Raw genomic sequence first — 22,607 nt, 5'->3', positions numbered from 1 at the left:
TCCCGTGCTGATAGGTTTGAAACACCGCATTATTTACATTCCCTTCCCACTCCTATCCCGGACTGCAAACTCTTGTTTCCACTTACACGCTTGAACATGCATCGGTCTGGGACACAAGCCCCTTCAATGTGAGCTATCTGTTAAAGAGGCTGCTCTGCTATCATGAAGCACCTTCTCACAATCTGCCTCTGTGTAGGGTTGTCAGTTCGAGTTGGGAGTAATCCCAGAGCTTTCAATTCCACAATCAGTGACCAGGATCAGCTCCCTAACCATACCTATCACTGTTCACCCAACACGGCCACTCTCCCAGTGCACAGGCTATTTGGGAATCATCAACCTCATCGCTGGTGACCCCTCACAGATGAGGATGGCTCTTTTCCACTCTCAGGGTGAGTTTGTAGGTGGCTGTACAAGCCGATAAGGCTTCCACAGGCTCTGTTACACCAGGGCGGGGGGGGGGGGGGGGGGGGGGGGGGGGGCTGCTACTTTCGCCTGGTTTCTGCTTCCTCCCTCACGGCAAGGTTCAAGGTGCTCGACACCTTCCCAGATGCTCCTCCTCCACTTTGGACGACTGGGAATTTGGATGGCACTGTTGAAGGAGGCTTGGCAAGATTCCACCATCTCTAATTTTCTTTCAAACATAACCAACAAAAACGTAAGTTTTAGCTTGGATGGCTAGTTTGTGAAGCACAGTGATGCCAATCCCAGCTGAGGTTACCATGAAGGACTCTCTTTCTCAACCTCTCCCCACATCTGAGGCATAGTGGCCCTCAAGTTAAACTACTCGTCATCTCTCTCGAAGGAGGGAGCAGCCTATGCTCTGGTAGGACTATGACGACTTTACCTTTTGTAATAACTCATTTATTGTTGAACATCAAAATACGGCCACTACTCGTGACATACATAGGCTAGTCACAGCCCAGGAGTGATGGTTTTACAGGCCCATCCCTGGGTATGTTTATGTTTAAAGATATTTTTAAAACCGGGCTGCTCAGGGATGTTAGCAGACACCTTTGAGGCAGGCGGGGCTTAAACCCAGGCCTCATGGCTCAGAGGGAGGGACACTACCACTGTGACCCCTTCTCTGGGTCTGTTTATAAAGGGCTCCAAGCAGATCACTCCCCAAGGAGACTACTTAGTGGTTCTCCTTGTAGGGGTTATCACACACAATTATTTTCATTGTCCTGCTGATTTTTTGTTTTGTCCAAGTGATTTGCTTTAGTGTTCTTGACAAAAAGATGGTAACTGGGGAGAGTGCAGCAAACCATATCGGGGCGACACCTTTACTCAGTGGTTAGCAGTGCTGCCTGACAGTGCTAGGGACCCAGGCTCAATCCCACCAATTAGGTGGATTGGCCATGCTAAATTGCCCAAGGTGTCCAGGAATGTGCAGTGTAGTGGATTAGCCATGGGGAAACGTGGGATTACAGGGATAGGGTAGGTCTGGTGGGATGCTCTTTGCAGGGTTGGTGTGGGCAACGGGCTTAATGGCCTGCTTCCCCACTGTAGGGGTTCTATGACACAAAGCAACCTCAATCCAAGAAGAAAACATAGAAAATAGGAGGAGTAGGCCATTCAGCCCTTCAAGAGTAGTGGCCGTATTTTGATGTTCAACAATAAATGAGTTATTACAAAAGGTAAAGTCGTCATAGTCCTACCAGAGCATAGGCTGCTCCCTCCTTCGAGAGAGATGACGAGTAGTTTAACATCCAACTCATTACCTTGTTCCCATTTTCTCCTCAAACCCGTTGATCCCTTTGGTCCTAAGAGCCATAATTAAGTCCCTCCTGAAAACATTCAATGTTTTGGCCTCAATTTTCAGAAACTTCCACAGATTCACCACTCTCTTGGTGAGGAAATTTCTCCTAATTACGGTTTTAAATGACCTATTCCGTATCCTTAGAATATCTGACAAAGTATCACATCCTCATAAATTACACATAAAGATAGTATCACTATCATGTCAGACTTTTAAACATTCATTATTAATTTCTCTGACATTTACTTCTATGGAGGTGACTTTCAGACTATGCTCATTTCTGAATTTTCAACTTTAATAATTAATTTATGATTGATTGTTAATAGAGCACAGCAAATATGCCCAGCAGTGGCCACTGAGGGACACCTTCCCTTTCCCACACTCGAACCACACTACAATTCTGGGTATTTACAAACAGCATCAATAACCCAAGCAGCCAGGGATAAAGGGTGTGAGCAGGAGATGTCACCAAAGGATTTCAGTTTAATCATCAACAGAGCTCTTCCCAGGATCGAGCCTTGGTTCTTCATGTAGCCAATTCCATTCACATGGCAAAATCAAGTATTTAATTTTAACTCCATATGAATGAGTGTTCAGCGAGTTAAAATTATGCTCCTGGTATCAGGTGTATGCAATAATGGTTATGAAGGAGTTAACCCAAAAGTTGCATTAAACACAATTTTTGTCCCAATGGAGAAAAACGTGTCATCCCTGGCTCCAGATGTTCTTTATAACCATGCCTAACCAGGCAATGTAACCTGAACATGTTACTATCATGCCATAAACCGCTTCTAGGTACGCAAGACAAGCACTTTGTAGAATCCCTACCTTGCTGTAAGAGGCTGTTTGGCCCATCAAGTCTGCACTGACCCTCCAAAGAGCATCACATCCAGACCCAGCCACCCACTCTATCCCCATAACTCTGCATTTACCATGGCAAATCCACCTAAACTGCACATCCATGGGCACTCTGGGCAATTTAGCATGGTCAATCCACCTAAATTGCACATCTTCGGATTGTGGGAGGAAACTGGGGCACCCAGCTGAAACCCACACAGACGCAGGGAGAACATGCAAACTCCACACAGACAGTCCGTCCAAAGCTGAAAATGAGCCTGGCTCCATAGTTCTGTGGGGCAGTAACGCTAACCACTGTACTTCCCTCTATCTCTTGTTAAGATTCACCAGTGGTCCTTCCAACAATTAGACAAGTCTTTAGATTCAGCGTTGAAGGGAGCACTGATGGCAGCATTATTCCTCCAAGCACAAGCTGCCAGCGATTGGTAACCCACAGCTCAATATCACTGAATCAAATCATAAATAAGAAGGAAATCTGGAACAATGCCCTTGAACAGATAGAGAAATCAGATTCTATTCCATTGGGCCTGTATTTGAAGAGGACTGGTTTGCAGGGTTGAGAGGGGAAAAAATGGGGTGGGGATGGGGTTTAAATTAGGCAACTCTTTCAAACAGCCAGCTCAGAGGTTAGGTTGAGTGGCCTCTTGCTGTGCGTTGTAATTCTGTGGCTCTGACAGGGTGCATGGAGAAGATTTACTTGAACGGTACCAGGAATCGGGGACTTCAGGAACACAGAAATATTCAGGAAGATGGCATGATTCTGGGAGAGGGACATATCATTGTTTAACAGATCTGTGGATTCCTGGAAATGCCCTGCTTGTAGCCTCTGTAGAACTAACTAAAAGCAAACCCACTTCTGCAAGAAATTCCTGCCGCAAACCAAACACTTTTATTCTCCCTGAGACAAGACTAATTTGTTTAGTTCACTGCACCCATCTGACCAAATATCCGAGAGATGGGTGAGATGCAGGCAAGCAAAGTTTATGTAATAAAATGCTACTGTCCAGTACTGCCAGGAAGCACAGAACACGGGACCTGCAACAGTTAAGATTAAACGTACAAAGCAGTTTCAGTGTGCGCATTCCCAATGCTGGAGATGTAGTGCTGTCATTCAAAGTGGCCATCACGACCCATCCGGTTTGAGCCCCACATCAGAGGCATCAGCACTAAAATCTCACTGCCTTCAATCCCATAGTGAGGGAGTGCTGCACTGTGTTTCAATAAGTTGTCAAACCCAGGCTGCATTTTTAGGTGAATGTGAACGTCACTATTTGTATGAAAAGCATGGGAATTATCCCCAGAATCCTGGCAAACATTTATTCTCTCGAAAAAAATTGCATTTAAAAAGAATCTGCTCATTATCAGAACTAGGGGAGCACCTGTCCATAAAATGGCTTTCAAAATGCCAGCACAAACACATTGGGCCAAAAGGCCTGGATCTGGGCTGTCAGATTACACCACATCAGTTGCACAGCATGGAAACAGGCCATTTGGCTGAACCTGTCAATGCTGCTGTTTACGTTTCCACCTTTCCACAAACAATCTAGCCTTGCAATCTCATTTTCTCCTCTCCCTTGTCTGTTTCCTCACAGCCTCTCCCTTTTAAATGCTGCCTGAATGGATCTATGCCACTCTCTGCCGTGTGAGTTCCACATTCTCAGCTCTCTTTGAGTGAAAATATTTATTCTGAATTCCCCATTGGATTTCTCCGTGACTGTCTTTTATTGACAGCCTTTTGGTTGTTCACATAGATTTGCAAACGTCCCATCTAAATTTTCTCCAATGTGGGCACTTCAATCAAAATGACTGATACCATTTAAAATAAGCGGGCCTAACATTAGACAGTATAGGCAGCATAGTGGCTCAGTGGTTAGTATTGGCACCTCACAGCGGTAGAGACCTGGATTCAATTCGACCCTTGTCCAGCTGTCTATGAGGAATTTGCATATTCTCCCTGTGTCTCTGGGTTTCTTCTGGGTGCTCTAGTTTCCTCCTATTTTCCAAAGGAGGTGCATTTTGGGTGGATTGACTATCCTAAATTTACCATAGTGTCCGAGGGGGATGCACAGGCTAGGTGGATTAGCCATGGGAAATGCAGGGGTAGGGTAGGGGCTGGGCCTGGGTGGGATGTTCTTCAGAGGGTCAGTGTGGACTTGATGGGCCAAATAGCCTGCTTTCACACTGTAAGGATCTTATGAGTTCCAGTATTTTGCTCTCAGGTGTAATTTATAAGGATGTGAAAGAGTTAATGTCAAGGGCAGTGTCACTAGCACCACCCACTGTGATCACATGGCTGAGAGACTGGCAGGGAGAAGCAGCATGGCTATAGCAAACTTATACCTAGTTCTGTATGTGACTGCTTAAGTGTATAATAACTTGGTTAATGTTTAAGCCTACCAAAGGCTTGGCAATCTCTCGTAAACTGGAGTAATTAAAGCAACTGTGAGTCAGTGGATAGACTGTTTCCTAACTTTGGGAGTGGTATGAAGCAAAGTAAAAGGTTTGCAATAAATATCAAGATAATAAAATGTGAGGCTGGATGAACACAGCAGGCCCAGCAGCATCTCAGGAGCACAAAAGCTGACGTTTCAGGCCTAGACCCTTCATCAGAGAGGGGGATGGGGAGAGGGAACTGGAATAAATAGGGTGGGAGGGGGAGACGGACCCAAGATGGAGAGTAAAGAAGATAGGTGGAGAGAGTGTAGGTGAGGAGGTAGGGAGGGGATAGGTCAGTCCAGGAAAGACAGACAGGTCTAGGAGGTGGGATGAGGTTAGTAGGTAGATGGGGGTGCGGCTTGGGGTGGGAGGAAGGGATGGGTGAGAGGAAGAACCGGTTAGGGAGGCAGAGACAGGTTGGACTGGTTTTGGGATGCAGTGGGTGGGGGGGAAGAGCTGGGCTGGTTGTGTGGTTCAGTGGGGGGAGGGGACGAACTGGGCTGGTTTAGGGATGCAGTAGGGGAAGGGGAGATTTTGAAACTGGTGAAGTCCACATTGATACCAGTAGGCTGCAGGGTTCCCAGGCGGAATATGAGTTGCTGTTCCTGCAAGCTTCGGGTGGCATCATTGTGGCACTGCAGGAGGCCCATGATGGACATGTCATCTAAAGAATGGGAGGGGGAGTGGAAATGGTTGGCGACTGGGAGGTGCAGTTGTTTGTTGCAAACTGAGCGGAGGTACTCTGCAAAGCGGTCTCCAAGCCTCCGCTTGGTTTCCCCAATGTAGAGGTAGCCACACCGGGTACAGTGGATGCAGTATACCACATTGGCAGATGTGCAGGTGAACCTCTGCTTAATGTGGAATGTCATCTTGGGGCCTGGGATGGGGGTGAGGGAGGAGGTGTGGGGGCAAGTCTAGCATTTCCTGCGGTTGCAGGGAAAGGTGCCGGGTGTGGTGGGGTTGGAGGGCAGTGTGGAGCGAACAAGGGAGTCACGGAGAGAGTGGTCTCTCCGGAAAGCAGACAGAGGTGGGGATGGAAAAATGTCTTGGGTGGTGGGGTCGGATTGTAAATGGCGGAAGTGTCGGAGGATGATGCGTTGTATCCGGAGGTTGGTAGGGTGGCGTGTGAGATCGAGGGGGATCCTCTTTGGGCGGTTGTGGCGGGGGCGGGGTGTGAGGGATGTGTTGCGGGAAATACGGGAGACGCGGTCAAGGGCGTTCTTGATCACTGTGGGGGGAAAGTTGCGGTCCTTGAAGAACTTGGACATCTGGGATGTGCGGGAGTGGAATGTCTTATCGTGGGAGCAGATGCGGCGGAGGCGGAGGAATTGTGAATAGGGGATGGAATTTTTGCAGGAGCGTGGGGGGAGGAGGTGTATTCTAGGTAGCTGTGGGAGTCGGTGGGCTTGAAATGGACATCAGTTACAAGCTGGTTGCCTGAGATGGAGACTGAGAGGCCCAGGAAGGTGAGGGATGTGCTGGAGATGGCCCAGGTGAACTGAAGGTTGGGGTGGAAGGTGTTGGTGAAGTAGATGAACTGTTCGAGCTCCTCTGGGGAGCAGTTTGTTTCTGTGTTAATGATGTATGTATATATTGCAGAAGTTGCTGTAGAATGCAGGCGGGGAAACATAAAACTGAGACATGATAGCCACACCACAAGCCAATGGCTTAATGAGAGCGTGAAAGGTTTACACAGGTCGATCCCATTATAAAAGGGCAGATGTGGAAATTTATCACTGGAAGAGCTCAATACAAGAGTGCAACAAATACCTGATGCCAGAAAGTAAATATGGATTGGCGGGAAGTGCATGCTGGCATGATTTGCAAAAGATGGTTCCCCCCGCCACAGTCAAACCAGAATGCGAGGAAATACTCACACCCATATTGACACTTTGTGAAATAACGTACACTTAGATAAGCATGGTATTTTGCTTACTTCAGTCTCCAGTAAACAGACGGAGAATGTATATTGATGTTACCAAAGAACGGAATCCATAACTCATTTCAAGTTCGCCAATTGTCACAACAATTCACATGTTCAATAATTATCATATAATCAAAAATATTGCTACTCTCAGTGATTCAACTTCAGTTTCAGAACAGCTCCGCCTTCACAAAATCATGGAAACTCTATAGTGTGGAAACAGGCCATTTAGTCCAACAATTCCATACCACCCCTCCGAGCAGCATCCCACCCAGACCCATTCCCCCACCCCTGCATTTCCCATGTCTAACCCACCTAACCTAAACATCCCTGGGCACTACGGGCAATTTAGCATGACCAATCCACCCGAACCTGCACATCTTTGGACTGTGGGAAGAAACCCACGCAGACAAGGGGAAATTGTGTAAACTCCACACAGACAGTTGCCCGAGGGTGGAATCGAACCCGGGTCCCTGGCGCTGTGAGGCAGCGGTGCTAACCACTGAGCCACCCCTTGTTTTGAATTGTTCCTATCCATTCGGTCCATAATAAGTTCAGCCAGGGTCCCTGACTGGGGCCGTTAACCTGGTCCAATCAGAAAGCCCTCACTGACAGATAAGAACAGGAGAGGAGGCTTTGGACCATGTACATATTGGGTGTGGGCGCTTATACTCCCTTGTCAGTTACCTAAAAGGCTTCCTTTAGTGTTTTTGGCTGCACTTCAGCCCCACGCTCCTAATCTCTGGGCACCCGGTGTGGACAGGGACAGGCAGATCAGAGGATCTCCTGTGGGTCTGCTCCTGGGCCTGGCCAAGCTGGTCATTAACGGATCCAGGCAGTGGGCCATGGAGGGGGTTGACATGGCTGACTGCCTGCCGTGGCTACGTCTGCAACCGGGTGTCCCTGGAGAAGGAGCACACTCTGAGGAAGCCAGATCAGCGTCAAGGACTGACAATGTGCAAATAAAGGGTGAGTTGTTGACAGGATACCAGCCTCTGTGGAGTTATTCTGCGGTGACTGTTTTGCATCCAATAAAATGGGCTGTCTCATGGGACATGGAGCAATTTTCCAATTAAAATGGTGCATCTGGGACTAAAGGCATGTGGAGATGCATAAAATCAAGAGATAAATTAAATCAATGAGGAGAGAGGTTTAAAAAAAAGACATGAGAGATAAATTATTTACACAGAGAGTGGTTCGCATGTGGAATGAACTTCCTCAAGAAATGGTGTATGTGGGTACAATTACAATGTTTAAGAGACATTTAGATCAGTATATGAATGGGAAAGGTTTGGAGGGGTATGAGCCAAGTGCAGGCATGAGGGACCAGTTTAATTTGGGATTATGTTCGGCATGGGCTGGCTGGACTGAAGGGTCTGTTTCTATGCTGTATGACTTAGTGACTGAACTCAGCCAATGACAACTGTCTTATGCACAGCTGCTGCAAAATGCATGTGGATATGGGTTCAATTCCCACGAAGGCAGATGGCAAAATTTGAATTCAGTTAAATCTTTTCTTAAACTCTTCTCTAATAGTGACTGGGTATTGCTGATGGTTATTTAAAGAAAAATCCATATGGCCCTTACCTAGTCTGACCTACACATGACTCCAGATCCACAGCAATGTGATTGATACCGAACTGCCCTATGATGTGATCTTTTCTCTTCAAGAACAAGATGGCATAGTTTTAAAGTACAAGGGAGAAGTGAGGGAAAACACAGTTAGTTAGAGCATGGAACGCACAGCCTGGAATTGAGATGGAGGCAGGTTCAATGGGGCATTCAAGACAGCATTAGATAAAAATAATGAGTGACGGTGTTGGGACAAAGCAGGCACTCTGTAATGGTATCAGAGATAATGGGAACTGCAGATGCTGGAGATTCCAAGATAATAAAATGTGAGGCTGGATGAACACAGCAGGCCAAGCAGCATCTCAGGAGCACAAAAGCTGACGTTTCGGGCCTAGACCCTTCATCAGAGAGGCTCTCTGATGAAGGGTCTAGGCCCGAAACGTCAGCTTTTGTGCTCCTGAGATGCTGCTTGGCCTGCTGTGTTCATCCAGCCTCACATTTTATTATCTTATACTCTGTAATGGTGCTCATTAACATGCCAGTGCATGTACCATGGGCTGAATGGCCTCTTTCTGCACCTTAGCCCTTCTGGGATTCTGTGGTATAAACACATGGCACACACCGAAACACCTGCCAAACTGCTGTGACCGAAGGGGAACAATGCACTCATATTTGCCTCATCTCAGTGAGCAGAGGAGTTTATATTTGACTTTTACCAGTCTTTTGGGAAGCCCCAGAGTAATTTGGACTGATGAATTTCATGTACGCAGATCAGGACACCCTTAAGCTGCACTGCAATGCATGAGGTAGGCTGGTTGCCCAGTGCCTACACAATCAATCTCTTCGTGGTACGTGGAGTTGGCAGATTCTGGTGATAGTTTGGAACCCCAAACAATGATCCAGGGAAACTTCTCCACAATAACTGCTTTGTCACTTGTCCTGAATTACGGACTAGAGTTAATATTCTGCAGGAAGACGTACTTTCCAACAAACAAAGGTTTCAGGTCCTCAGACAACGCGGATACTTTAACTTCTGCCATCAGTATGAGCACCAGTCACTCAAATCTTGGTGTTGCTCCAATCAGAGGCTTTTAAAACTTACCTCTTTTCTTTCTCCGGAGTATTTTAAGATGAGACATAAGAGGCAACTTTGTTTTATTAAACACAGAGTTTGGCTCGTGTGTGGAATGAACTTCCTGCGGAAGTGGAGGATGTGGGTACAATTACAATGTTTCAGAGACATTTGGATAAATACATCAGGAGGTAAAGCTTGGAGCAGGCAGGCAGGACGAGTTTAGTTTGGGACTAGGTTCAACAAGGGTTAGACCAAAGGGTCTGTTTCCATGCTGTGTGACTCCACGACTCCATACAGGGAGAAAATTCCACGCCGTAAATACACCAAATGGAAAAATCCCAATGTCACCATTGTTGTGCCATCATTTTAGATAATTTGTACAAAATAACTGCGCGCTGCCACCATGTTGTGGATTTTTACCTTCAATGGGCTGTTTGTGCCAGGTGACAAAATACTTGTGTTAGCTCCTGTATTGTAAGCGCTAGAGAACGGTATAATAGCACTGAGAGATTCAATAGATATTGATTACAGGTCCTGGTATATACAGACATTACATCCACAGTACTTCAGTATCTGAGCTAACACTAACAAATTGAAATTCACCTCCATCAGCATGTCATGCTTCAAACGGCCCCAGCTAAGATGAAGCCTGAAACCGTTAGACGATGGCCTCACGTGCTATGTTAGTGGACAATATCATGAGCTAAACTGCATACGAGCTGCAAGATATAACACAACAGCCGGCTGCCATTAAACAGTATTGTGATAAGTACAAGATCATTTCTTTGAGTTGTTTCTTCAGGGATAACTATTGGCCAGAACACCACAGTTCTTCAAATATTGCCAGGGAGTCTTCTGCAGGTGTAGAAGTTGAAAGGGGAGTTGAAGGAAGGGTCTTTAAATTTCATTCTGAAAGGCAGCACCTAAGACAGTGCAGTACTCCCTCAGTGATGTACCAGAAAGTCAGAGTAGACACAGACTGAGATGTTTATAAGTGGGACATGAACCCACAACATTCTAACCAAAAGACCTGCCAACTAAGCCATAGCTGACATCCTACATCCTACATCCTAGGTGACGTAGCAAGTAATTCTGATCAATCTGTTCAGAGATATCACTGCGGACCTCTCGAGCAGGTGGGACATGAAACCAGGACTCTTGGCCCAGAGACGGTGACACTACCACTACAACACAAGCACCCTCCAAGTGACATATCACCTAACCTGGTGTCATTGGATTCATCTAATCTCGTTGCTCTTTCTTAGGATTAGCAAGATGTTTGTGCCGTAGGCCTCAGCCAAAAATAAACACTGCATTTCAAAAGCCCCCTAAACATTAGCAAAAGCACCCAGGTTTCCATTCATTTGCAATGACTGGAGTTGCTGGTGCAACAGTGTTTTACCGCAACACACACGTAGACTGCAGCTTCAAAAATAACCCTTCCCAAACCTCTGGGTAAAGTAAAAGAGGCCGAACCAGCAACTTAAGAAAAACAAGAGAAGGCATAATTCTATGAGGAATTACAACGGAAAACTGCCCGTGCCCTTCTGCCAAATTCTTGAGGGAAAATGAACTAATATTATTAATTAGGACTCCCGCAAATGTTTAAACATAAATGTTTGATGGGACAATGTGTCAGCACCAGGCCTGTTGACTGGCTTTCAGTTGAAATAGCTTTATCAGATAATAGCATGGCTACGACTTGACAACATACAGGAAATCCAATTCAATCAGTGGTTAGTTGCATCCTATTACGGTTGAGTTAAGATGTTCATGTGTCTATACACTTTTACAAGCACCCTGTAGTCATGGATGACAACAGCAGGGGATCCTATATTGTCTCTATCACACAGATGAACAGAAATCTCTCTCGCTGTTATCAGCTGTCGATGGACGGATTCACAGTTAATACATAAGCTAGGGTGAATACACCTTTGAGACCTCAGGCCCTAGATCTGGACTCAAACCCAGAACTTCTGCTTCTGACTCAATCCTCTGTCGATGAGTAGGACCAATAAAATATGTGAAGCTCCATCTCTCCCATGTAGCACGTGAAATGTAAAGCAATGTCTAGAATGGAGTACACATTCAAAAAGACAACATTTAGGCTGTTTGCCATGGGCTTTAGGACCCTAAAGAAACCATATCATAATGTCATGGATAAGTGGTAATGGGAACTGCAGATGCTGGAGAATCCAAGATAATAAAATGTGAGGCTGGATGAACACAGCAGGCCAAGCAGCATCTCAGGAGCACAAAAGCTGACGTTTCAGGTCTAGACCCTTCATCAGAGACGGGGATGGGGTGAGGGTTCTGGAATAAATAGGGAGCGAGGGGGAGGCGGACCGAAGATGGAGAGAAAAGAAGATAGGTGCAGAGGAGAGTATAGGTGGGGAGGTAGGGAGGGGATAGGTCAGTCCAGGGAAGACGGACAGGTCAAGGAGGTGGGTTGAGGTTAGTAGCTAGGAGATGGAGGTGTGGCTTGGGGTGGGAGGAAGGGATGGGTGAGAGGAAGAACAGGTTAGGGAGGCAGAAACAGGTTGGACTGGTTTTGGGATGCAGTGGGTGGAGGGGAAGAGCTGGACTGGTTGTGTGGTGCAGTGGGGGGAGGGGACGAACTGGGCTGGTTTTGGGATGCGGTGGGGCAAGGGGAGATTTTGAAACTGGTGAAGTCCACATCGATACCATTGGGCTGCAGGGTTCCCAAGCGGAATATGAGTTGCTGCTCCTGCAGCCTTCGTGTGGCATCATTGTGGCACTGCAGGAGGCCCATGATGGACATGTCATCTAAAGAATGGGAGGGGGAGTGGAAATGGTTTGCGACTGGGAGGTGCAGTTGTTTATTGCGAACCAAGCGGAGGTGTTCTGCAAAGTGGTCCCCAAGCCTCCACTTGATTTCCCCAATGTAGAGGAAGCCACACCAGGTACAGTGGATGCAGTATACCACATTGGCAGATGTGCAGGTGAACCTTTGCTTAATGTGGAAAGTCATCTTGGGGCCTGGGATAGGGGTGAGGGAGGAGGTGTGGGGGAAAGTGTAGCATTTCCTGCGGTTGCAGGGGAAGGTGCCGGGTGTGGTGGGGTTGGAGGGCAGTGTGGAGCGAACAAGGGAGTCACGGAGAGAGTGGTCTCTCCGGAAAGCAGACAGGGGTGGGGATGGAAAAATGTCTAGGGTGGTGGGGTCGGATTGTAGATGGCGAAAGTGTCGGAGGATGATGAACCTTCAGTTCACCTGGGCCATCTCCAGCACATCCCCCACCTTCCTGGATCTCTCAGTCTCCATCTCAGGCAACCAGCTTGTAACCGATGTCCATTTCAAGCCCACCGACTCCCACAGCTACCTAGAATACACCTCCTCCCACCCACCCTCCTGCAAAAATTCCATTCCCTATTCCCAATTCCTCCACCTCCGCCGCATCTGCTCCCACGATGAGGCATTCCCCTCCCGCACATCCCAGATGTCCACGTTTTTCAACGACCGAAACTTTCCCCCCACAGTGGTCGAGAACGCCCTTGACCGCGTCTCCCGCATTTCCCGCAACACATCCCTCACACTCCACCCCCACCACAACCGCCCAAAGATGATCCCCCTCATTCTCACACACCACCCCACCAACCTCCGGATACAACGCATCATCCTCCGACACTTCCGCCATCTACAATCCGACCCCACCACCCAAGACATTTTTCCATCCCCACCCCTTGTCTGCTTTCCGGAGAGACCACTATCTCCGTGACTCCCTTGTTCGCTCCACACTGCCCTCCAACCCCACCACACCCGGCATCTTCCCCTGCAACCGCAGGAAATGCTACACTTTCCCCCACACCTCCTCCCTCACCCCTATCCCAGGCCCCAAGATGACTTTCCACATTAAGCAAAGGTTCACCTGCACATCTGCCAATGTGGTATACTGCATCCACTGTACCTGGTGTGGCTTCCTCTACATTGGGGAAACCAAGCGGAGGCTTGGGGACCACTTTGCAGAACACCTCCGCTTGGTTCGCAATAAACAACTGCACCTCCCAGTCGCAAACCATTTCCACTCCCCCTCCCATTCTTTAGATGACATGTCCATCATGGGCCTCCTGCAGTGCCACAATGATGCCACACGAAGGCTGCAGGAGCAGCAACTCATATTCCGCTTGGGAACCCTGCAGCCCAATGGTATCGATGTGGACTTCACCAGTTTCAAAATCTCCCCTTCCCCCACCGCATCCCAAAACCAGCCCAGTTCGTCCCCTCCCCCCACTGCACCACACAACCAGTCCAGCTCTTCCCCTCCACCCACTGCATCCCAAAACCAGTCCAACCTGTCTCTGCCTCCCTAACCTGTTCTTCCTCTCACCCATCCCTTCCTCCCACCCCAAGCCGCACCTTCATCTCCTACCTACTAACCTCATCCCACCTCCTTGACCTGTCTGTCTTCCCTGGACTGACCTATCCCCTCCCTACCTCCCCACCTATACTCTCCTCTCCACCTATCTTCTTTACTCTCCATCTTCGGTCCGCCTCCCCCTCTCTCCCTATTTATTCCAGTTCCCTCTCCCCATCCCCCTCTCTGATGAAGGGTCTAGGCCCGAAACGTCAGCTTTTGTGCTCCTGAGATGCTGCTTGGCCTGTTGTGTTCATCCAGCCTCACTTTTTATTATCATAATGTCATGGAGCTGCTTCTGAGTGGTATAAGAAGCACAATGTGGGAGAAGTTAACTGGAATTGAAGAGAGAAGGACATGTTGTTACAATGTTACCTATAAGCACGGACCCTGGTAAATCTCAGGCAGTAAGTATGCAATCAGTAGGCTTCAGAGGTCTACGCCTGAAGACAGTTCCTGACTTGCCTTCTCCTTGGCCAATCTGTCTTGAATCCAGACTCTCAGGTGCGTCCAGAAAATTACCCTCATCTCAGCCAAGTGACACTCCACATTCAACTGTAGCTCTGGTTGTGGTGTTCTTAGTTCTGAGTTACTTCTTGGCTCTGGGTCACAGTTTAAGTCCCAATCCAGAAGCTGAGCAAAAATTCTTTGGTGCGGTTCTCCAGCAGTACTGAGGGAGTGCTTCACTGTCAGAGATTAGTGGCCCTATCTAGATACCTAGGTGGGATGGAAAAGTTCCATTCGCACCAATTTGAAGAGGAGAATGGGAGCTCTCCCCAGGATCCATACAAACAAGGAACAAAAGTTGCCCGCTCGGCCCTCTGTCTGCTCCACCACTCAATAAGATCCTGGCTGATCTGATTTTAACCTTGACTCTATATTCCTGCATATCCTTCACCTCCTTGGTCTTCAGGAGTGTTATTGACTTCTGCCTTAAAAATATTAAAAGATTCTGCGTCCACTGTCTTTCGAAGAAGGGAATTCTAAAAAAAAACTCACAACTGACTGCAAGACAAAACAAAAATCCTGGCCAATATTTATACCTCAACCAGTAACATGAAAATAAAGAGATTATTTGGTCCTTATCACATTGCTACGTCTGGGAGCTTGCTGTGCACAAACTGGGGGACAGGGTCACGCAACTCACAACAGTGACTGTGCTTCAAATATCGCTTCATTGGCTGGAAAATTATCCAACATATTTGGCTGTAGAGATAGGTGCTATGTAAATTCAAGTCTTTCAGTAGTTTTTCCCCCAGTCCAATCATGGACCAACAGCAATAATGAAATCTGAGTCAAACCACTCACATTCCTTGGTCTCACATCAACAAAGACACTCTTTGTCATCCATGATCTATTAGTTCTCATTGACACTTTTAGTCGAGGCAACAATGGAATACAAATTTTTGTTCTAAATCAGGCGACCGAGTTTATTTTAAATGCACAAGTAATAAAAGGAATGGCTATTTGCTACTTCAATGAATCAAGCAGAAGAGTAGTAATTTGCTAATTTGTTTTTCAGTTCCTGGAACATCAGTTACTGGACAGCAGTAAGACGAAGTAAATGTTTTCCAGCTTTCAGCGCTCAGTCAGCAGAAAGCTCTCCCAGCTAGCGTGCAGTGAAATGCAGTGAAAACAATCCTTCTACATTGCTCTGTTCCAAAACATCAAAGCTTTGCTGCACCAGTGCAAGCTCGGCTACACATTTTCTTCTGAGACAACTGAGCAAAGCTCCCATTTACTTTTAAGGCAGGCCAGACACGTTTCATTTGAGATCTGAACTGTTGGCACAGGGGAGTCATTTCTATCCCATCTGGTAATTATTCCGATCCCAGCGATGAAATACTGACCTATTAACCCACTGTGCTGCCCCTCCCCCGGCTCTGAAATCATCCCCAAGTCACATATCCCTACTGCATGTTGCAAACAACAACTTAGATAGGGTCACCTTTGATCTCAACCGTAATCATGCAGGGCAGAAAAGGCCTTTTGGCCCATCAAGTCTGTGCTGTCAAAATGACACCACATCTACATAAGGCTCATTATAGCATTACAACGCTTCAAGTGTTCATCTGAATATTTGTTAAGGTTGTAAAGTTACCTGTCTTAACTACGATCTCAGGTAGTGCATTCCAGAACTACTTCACCCTCTCGGTGAAACTTTACTTTCCCTGAAAAACCCTCTCAACCTGCCTCTCGCCCGAAGAGTGGTGTTTAAATGTCATCAGCCAGAAACCTATTGCATTGCCACTCAGCGCATTCAGACCACAAGTACACAATGTACATTTCTCCAACACAGTGCAGCCATTCCAGATTAAAGTGCTTCAGGTCCTTTCACATAAAACTTTCAAAAGTTCAGGTCATTCATAATCAAGCATAAAACGGCCCTCAGTCAGGTGTTAATTGAAGCTGACAGCCTGCACCACGGAGATCTGAATACACCTGGAATTCACACAAATGTAAAAGAAAAGAGGATTCACTGACCTAATCTGCAGCTCCAGGTCCCCGCTGCGATCGGCAGCTTCCAAAACATTCTACCTTTCATCAACTGACACTTGTCAAAATCCACAAACACATTCCTTTTTTTTATAAAATCCCACCTCACATATGGACTGCAAACAGATACTGGGGCTCCAGGCCAACTACTCTCTCCCACACACCCCTCTACCTGCCATTCTGAGCACGCTCTGTTACAGTGAGCCAATTATGAGCTAGTTTAGAGCTCGCAGGCCACTGTTGCTGATTAACTCCTTACATACTGCTTCAAAGTATGTGTTTTGGTAAATATTTCGACAGAACACCACCTCATCTTCACCAGCTCATAGGCGAGTTGGACTCTCAATCAGATTAGACACACTGACCCTCCAAACAGCATCCCACCAAGACCCACCCCATCACCTCTATAACCCTACATTCCCCATAGTCAATCCACCTAATGTCTGCATCGCTCAACACTACAGACAATTTAGCATGGAAAATCCACCCTAATCTGCACATCTTTGGGCTGTGGGAGGAAACCAGAGCACCCGGAGGAAACCAGTGCAGTCATGGGAAGAACATGCAAACTCCACACAGACAGTTGCCTGGAGGTGGAATCGAACCCAGGTCCCTGGAGCTGTGAGGCAGCAGTGCTAACCACTGAGCCACCGTGAGTGATTGGAGTGACATGTAGACCATATCAAGAAAAGTTAGCAGAATTTCTTCCCTAAACCAGAATGTGAACCAGCAGGCCAAGCAGCATCTCAGGAGCACAAAAGCTGACGTTTCGGGCCTAGACCCTTCATCAGAGAGGGGGATGGGGAGAGGGAACTGGAATAAATAGGGAGAGAGGGGGAGGCGGACCGAAGATGGAGAGAAAAGAAGATAGGTGGAGAGAGTATAGGTGGGGAGGTAGGGAGGGGATAGGTCAGTCCAGGGAAGACGGACAGATCAAGGAGGTGGGATGAGGTTAGTAGGTAGCTGGGGGTGCGGCTTGGGGTGGGAGGAAGGGATGGGTGAGAGGAAGAACAGGTTAGGGATGCAGAGACAGGTTGGACTGGTTTTGGGATGCAGTGGGTGGGGGGGAAGAGCTGGGCTGGTTGTGAGGTGCAGTGGGGGGAGGGGACGAACTGGGCTGGTTTAAGGATGCAGTGGGGGAAGGGGAGATTTTGAAACTGGTGAAGTCCACATTGATACCATTAGGCTGCAGGGTTCCCAGGCGGAATATGAGTTGCTGTTCCTGCAACCTTCGGGTGGCATCATTGTGGCAGTGCAGGAGGCCCATGATGGACATGACATCTAGAGAATGGGAGGGGGAGTGGAAATGGTTTGCGACTGGGAGGTGCAGTTGTTTGTTGCGAACTGAGCGGAGGTGTTCTGCAAAGCGGTCCCCAAGCCTCCGCTTGGTTTCCCCAATGTAGAGGAAGCCGCACCGGGTACAGTGGATGCAGTATACCACATTGGCAGATGTGCAGGTGAACCTCTGCTTAATGTGGAATGTCATCTTGGGGCCTGGGATAGGGGTGAGGGAGGAGGTGTGGGGACAAGTGTAGCATTTCCTGCGGTTGCAGGGGAAGGTGCCGGGTGTGGTGGGGTTGGAGGGCAGTGTGGAGCGAACAAGGGAGTCACGGAGAGAGTGGTCTCTCCGGAAAGCAGACAGGGGAGGTGATGGAAAAATGACCCGGCACCTTCCCCTGCAACCGCAGGAAATGCTACACTTGTCCCCACACCTCCTCCCTCACCCCTATCCCAGGCCCCAAGATGACATTCCACATTAAGCAGAGGTTCACCTGCACATCTGCCAATGTGGTATACTGCATCCACTGTACCCGGTGCGGCTTCCTCTACATTGGGGAAACCAAGCGGAGGCTTGGGGACCGCTTTGCAGAACACCTCCGCTCAGTTCGCAACAAACAACTGCACCTCCCAGTCGCAAACCATTTCCACTCCCCCTCCCATTCTCTAGATGTCATGTCCATCATGGGCCTCCTGCACTGCCACAATGATGCCACCCGAAGGTTGCAGGAACAGCAACTCATATTCCGCCTGGGAACCCTGCAGCCTAATGGTATCAATGTGGACTTCACCAGTTTCAAAATCTCCCCTTCCCCCACTGCATCCTTAAACCAGCCCAGTTCGTCCCCTCCCCCCACTGCACCACACAACCAGCCCAGCTCTTCCCCCCCCCACCCACTGCATCCCAAAACCAGTCCAACCTGTCTCTGCCTCCCTAACCGGTTCTTCCTCTCACCCATCCCTTCCTCCCACCCCAAGCCGCACCCCCAACTACCTACTAACCTCATCCCACCTCCTTGACCTGTCCGTCTTCCCTGGACTGACCTATCCCCTCCCTACCTCCCCACCTATACTCTCTCCACCTATCTTCTTTACTCTCCATCTTCGGTCCGCCTCCCCCTCTCTCCCTATTTATTCCAGTTCCCTCTCCCCATCCCCCTCTCTGATGAAGGGTCTAGGCCCGAAACGTCAGCTTTTGTGCTCCTGAGATGCTGCTTGGCCTGCTGTGTTCATCCAGCCTCACATTTTATTATCTTGGAATTCTCCAGCATCTGCAGTTCCCATTATCTCAGAATGTGAACCAGATGGGTTTTTAGGGCAATCAAATTTTACGGGGAGAAAGCAGATGAATGGGGTTGAGAAATATAATCGAGTATGATGGTAGTACAGAATCAATGGGCCAAATGGCCTATTTCTGTTCATATACCATTTGATCTCATGGTTTTATGGATTACCGCAAGCCTACTCCATTATAGGTCCACTGGACTACCATATCCATAGTCTAACAAAGGTTTATGCAATGTTTCTGGGTTTCACAGATCCATGGATGGGTATCCAATAGCACCTCAACATTCCCATTCCAGTTTCCAATCTACAAGCTAAACCTGTTAAATGTATAAAATACTAACAAGACTGTACAGTGAAAATGCAGAAAGGATATTCCTGAAGACTAGGGTGTGCAAACCCAGGGGTCACAGTTTAAGGACTGCATGTAGGCCATTTGGGCTGAGTTGAGGAGTAATTTCTTCATCCAGAGAGTGGTGAGTTTGTAGAACTCTTTGCCACAGAAAGCGGTTGGTGCCAAAACATTGAATGTTTTCAAGAAGGAGGTAGGCATAGTTCTTAGGATGAAAGGGATCAAAGGAAACAGGCAGAAAGTGAGAACAGGGGCCTGGGTTGGATGATCATCCATGATCATATTTGAATGGTGCAGCAGACTCAAAGGGCTGAATGGCCTCCTCCTGCCCCTATCTTGTATGTTTCCATGTTACCAAGGTGTCAAACTTGTGGATGTTGATTTTCTCATTTGGAACCTTTTAAAATTCTTTCATGGAATGTGGATTTGATGCCTGACTGCTTTTGCACTGAACAGTTTGCTCATCCAATTCAGAGGGCTGTTGTGTGTGAACCTCATTGCGGTGGGTTGAGAGTCACAGTAGGCCAGACCAGGTAGAAACAGATTTCCCTCCCTAAAGGATATTGGTGTGGGCCAGACCAGGTAGAAACAGATTTCCCTCCCTAAAGGATATTGGTGTAGCAACTGCTTTGCTATAAGTATGGTGAATAATAAAGAGTAGTTTTCCAATTTCACCAGCTGGAATAGTGGGGCTTGAGTCTGTGTCCTTAGTGCATTAAGCATCGATTACTAGGTCTAGTGACACTAACACTACACACCACCTCTTCCCCTTAGAGCCCACAGTAAGGTGACAACTGTGAGAGGAGTCCATTCCAGATTCCAAAAGGTACATTCCAATAGAGGCTTCAAAAGTACTTCTTTTAATTTAATTTAAGAAGGTTGGTCATCATGGCAAATGTTAAACGAGTGCAAGTCTTTCCTTAATGCCTTGCATGCGACTAGGTCCTGTTATACGTATAAAAGGAATGGACCCCACCTTTTGTCAGTGAAACTAATGCTGGCCTAGCCAGCGGTATCCACATCCCAAAAATGATTTGAAAACTAGATTGTTCACAGCCTTTCCCATGGTTAAATTGGTAAGCTACACATCTTGTGACCAACTTTTACCATTTAAGGAAGAATAAGCTAGCTAAGAAGACAGTGGAGGAGACTTGATGGGCTGACTGGCCCACCCTTATTCCTATGCTCCTAAGAGCTTGCCTGGGCTACACCTATTGGATTACCATGACCCAGTGTTGACTTTTTCGACACTTCAGACCTAGGAATGAAGTGAGATTTGCAAAAATGTTAAAGCCAAACACAGGTTTAAAGATGCCAGTTAGCCTCCATAGCTTTGGATGGGTGAAGGTCACTCGTGTTATAAAAAAATACCTCATAGCGATCACTAAACAACGGCCCAGTGGGCTTATCACAAGGCAATGAATCTAGAGATCCAGGCAATGTTGCAGCAACCTGGTTCAAATCTTGCAGGGGTGGGATTTCAGTTCAATAAATAAAAATCTGGAATTAAATTCAACTGATGATCATGAAGCCACTGTAGATAGGAATAAATCCATCTGATTCACTTGTGTATTTAGGGGAAGGAAACTGTACCTCTTATCGTCTGGGCGCCAATAAATGGTGGCTGAGCAAGCAACGCCCACATATTTGTGAATGAATTTAAAAAGTAACATATACCGGAAAGGGTAAGTGTTTTGACAGTTAGAAAGGCTAAGGCTGGGCTCAATGATGACATGCTCCATTACGCTGTCTGTCTCTGAGCACGCACATCACCACTTGGTTCACAATCCATCCCAGCAACTGTCAGCACTTTCTAGAGGAAGCAGGTCGATTGATTTATTTTTGTTAGATTTGAACTGGACACCTTTCTCAACCGTGCAGCCAAAACCAATGATTTCTATTCAACTTGTCTGAGCCACATGCTGATGAATGCACAGTACATAAGGGAATGAAATTTCAGCTCTGCAAGCGAAACAAGATGGCAACTGTTTTATTATGAAACATAACCTTGTTATCACACAGATAATATTATGTAATCAGATTACAAAATGTTCATAAACATTAAGGGGTCATCAAGGGCTTCTGTTCCATTAGCTTGGCAAGGATTCAACACACACACACACACACACACACACACAAACAAATAACATGAACATAAAGCCACACACCCATACATACACTTCAATCAAGACACAGATAGTCACATAGCACACCCCCACACATCACACAAGGCGCTGACACATCACACATACAGACACAAGGTTTATGCACACCACACACCCAGACAGATGCACTCATACACATCTCACACACAGACATACACTCACACACAGATAGACACAGAACCATCCACACACTCCATACATACTTTATACGAGCAAGTGACAATTCTTTGATTTCTCTTCCCCATGTTGAAATATTAAGATAGGTGCTGGTGAACTATAAAGCAGTGAATAATCATCACTGCATGTTCCTTCAGATAACGCAGTAGGGTAAGGGTTACTGACTGCTGCTCTTTAATCAACAGGAGTTAGCTAGTTATGGAGTTGCTGCTTACTTCTGAGGAAGGGTCACTGGACCCAAAACATGAACTCTGTTTTTTTCTTCACAGATGCTGCCAAACCTGCTGAGCTTTTCCAGCAACTTCTGTTTTTCTTTCCTGATTTGCAGCATCCGCAGTTCTTTCGGTTTTTACACAATAAACAGCAGTCCCATTGTGGTACACCTGATTTCTGCCTGAAGGCAGATCACACAGCGCAGTGACTCAGTGGTCAATGCTGCTGCCTCACAGCACCAGGTTCAATCCCAACCTTGGACAACCATCTCTGAGGAGTTTGCATGTTCTCCCTGTGTCTGTGTGGCTTCCCTCGCACGATCCAAAGGTTGGTGGATTGCTAAATTGTCTACAGTGTCCAGGATGAACAGGTTAGGCAGAAAATGCTGGGTTACAATGGTAGGGTGGGTCTGGATGGAAAGCTCCTTGGAGGGCTGGTGTGGATTTTATGGGCTGAATGGCCTTCCTCTGTACAGTGGGCTGGCACTCCCATGTAGCCCTGAGGGCACTGTGCCCTGTGAGGAGTGCTGTCTTTGCCATAAGACATTAAACCAGCTGGTTATAAAAGAGACAGTGGGAACTGCAGATGCTGGAGAATCTGAGATAACAAGGTGTGGAGCTGGATGAACACAGCAGGCCGAGGAGC

General features: G+C 47.3%; 1 protein-coding gene across 15 annotated transcripts in view; it reads right to left on the bottom strand.

The window, feature by feature from the left end:
* Positions 1-22,607, bottom strand: part of plekha6 (pleckstrin homology domain containing, family A member 6) — a 351,695-nt gene that overhangs the window by 140,010 nt on the left and 189,078 nt on the right. Inside the window, exon 1 of one of the 15 annotated variants that reach the window (XM_059653336.1) lies at positions 16,482-16,647. The exons of the other annotated variants lie outside the window; for them this stretch is intronic. The gene's annotated coding sequence lies outside the window, so the exon portion shown is untranslated. Of the gene's footprint in view, positions 1-16,481; positions 16,648-22,607 lie in introns of those variants that run through there. 15 annotated transcript variants of the gene reach the window in all.

This window comes from Stegostoma tigrinum, chromosome 21 (genome assembly GCF_030684315.1).
Source record: "Stegostoma tigrinum isolate sSteTig4 chromosome 21, sSteTig4.hap1, whole genome shotgun sequence".
Classification (NCBI taxonomy): domain Eukaryota; kingdom Metazoa; phylum Chordata; class Chondrichthyes; order Orectolobiformes; family Stegostomatidae; genus Stegostoma; species Stegostoma tigrinum.
This window is presented reverse-complemented; position numbering and strand designations above follow the sequence as displayed.